Raw genomic sequence first — 2,060 nt, forward strand, 5'->3', positions numbered from 1 at the left:
AAGGCAATAATAGATGGCACTCGTGGAGGTAGGAAAACAAAGTTCTTTATGAACCGCAGGATTGCTTGTAATAAAGAATTAAATGCAAAAGAAAAGGCAGTAGAGCTGACTGTTTCTGTCAATGGTAAGCTTTAATTTAGAATGTTTGTGATAATGTAAGAAAAGTAGTTTAAATGTTTTGCCACTTGCTTGAGCAACTTAATATATCAATCTAGAAGTAAATGCAAAAGTAAAAAGCACTGAATAATGTGTTTCTTACATCTATTTCGTTTAAACACGTCTATGAAAGATTGTATTACTGCACTGTGTAAAAAAAGAATCACAATGCTGAAAAAGCATTTTAAGTAACAATGTTTGGATTTGAAATCAAAATAATAGATAAATGTTGTGTTTGTATTAAACAGCCATGGATCAGTTGCAGACTCCTGTGTGAAAGCACAGTGCACACCTGCTGCTTCTGCACCGCTTACATACTGCACAGAGACTGCATACGCACTGCAAACAGAGTATGTGTGAACCTCATATACAGCTCACAAAATCAGGCTTGCCCTGTGTGTAAGCTATTGTGCAACAACTGCATGATTGTAAAAACAAAAATGCAGTGCATGATCAAACATTTAGGTGAGATAAATATATATTTTTGAAAAATGTCAAAAAAATGCCCCATCCACCCCTCAAATAAAAAAAAAATCCCCTCTTACAAGAGTCACCTAAGAGGGGAATTCATTTTCAAAAATGAAATTCAGGCCCTGAATAAAAATGCTTTAAAAAGATCGGTATCTGCAGATACTGCTTTCTGTGATCGGTGATCGGCCTCAAAAATCCTGATCGGAGCTCCCCTATTTGACAGTCTATATTCCTCACAGATGGACGCTGCTGTGATTTAAGTTAAAAACACATAAATACTCATCAAATACAGATCAAACGATCTGTAATAACAGACAAAGTAATAGTGATCACGTAATGAAAACATTTACTCACACTTGTGTGGTGCGACATTACTGTCGGATCCAATATAGCAGACACAGCATCGTCTTTTAGTTTCAGTCTTTCTGAAAATCCCGTGTCAAATTGTGCCTTGTTTGTAAACGAGTCCACGGTAAAATGAAGTGAACAAAGGACCAAGTTCTTACTGACATGGTCTGGAACTTTATTTGTAAGTTTTTAAGTTCATCCACTCTTTCCTAATGTTTGGAACAGAAGGAAGGCAATGCAAATACAATTTTTTCCACAACTTGGCACTGTACAGCGTCTCGTTGTCTTCGGAGCATCTTTATCGTTTGGTTTCTGTGTAGACCTGCGCGTTCGCCTCTCTTGTAAACACTACATGCGCGAATCGGTGGGCGGAGCTAAACAGGCAGCGATGTAGAAGCAGGCGTTGATCTTCTTCTGCAGAAGCGGTGTTTCACCGCACTATTACACCAAAGAGTGGCATATTCCACAAGCTGTCATTTTGGCAGACTGGCTTCAATATAAGCTGTTTTTAGTAGGGATGCTCCAATCGATCTGCCGGAGATCGGTATCGGCCGATAATCATATTTTATGACTCGATCGGTACTCACCAACTTGGCCGATCTCAGGAACCGGAACGACGGAACAAAAACAGAGGTTTCCCCAGTAACAGCTGTACACAAAGCAGCTCTGTGCTCACAAACGCTGCTTTATCAGGCATATAACATGCAAGATGAAATGAAAATGACATAGAAAATTTTCTAAAGATAGTCTTCCTTCAGAAATACAGTGATATGCTGCAAAAATCCTGATCGGAGCATCCCTAGTTTTTAGACTAATGAGAAAGTTTTGAATTCTGAAAATACTACTACAGGATGTTTTTTATAGTACAATGGCCTCTTAAATGTCAAAAGATCAAGGGTATTTTGGTTTCTCAGTTCACGACCCCTTTAATGCCATGGCTTTAAGAATTCAAGACTTTCTGCTCTGATTTTAGACCTTTTAAGTAGGGATGCTCCGATCCGCCTTTTTCGCCTCCGATACCGATTCCGATACCTAGGGTTCGGTATTGGCCGATACCGATACCAGTGAAGTTTTTTTCCCTCATT

At 39.0% G+C, this 2,060-nt stretch overlaps 1 protein-coding gene across 2 annotated transcripts in view; it reads right to left on the bottom strand.

Annotated features, from left to right (window-relative positions):
* The window catches only part of LOC107664200 (protein-methionine sulfoxide oxidase mical1-like), a 45,414-nt gene that overhangs the window by 34,395 nt on the left and 8,959 nt on the right, over positions 1-2,060 (bottom strand). The window lies entirely within an intron of this gene.

The sequence above is a fragment of the Sinocyclocheilus anshuiensis genome, unplaced genomic scaffold (genome assembly GCF_001515605.1).
Source record: "Sinocyclocheilus anshuiensis isolate Anshui unplaced genomic scaffold, SAMN03320099.WGS_v1.1 scaffold67, whole genome shotgun sequence".
Lineage (NCBI taxonomy): Eukaryota > Metazoa > Chordata > Actinopteri > Cypriniformes > Cyprinidae > Sinocyclocheilus > Sinocyclocheilus anshuiensis.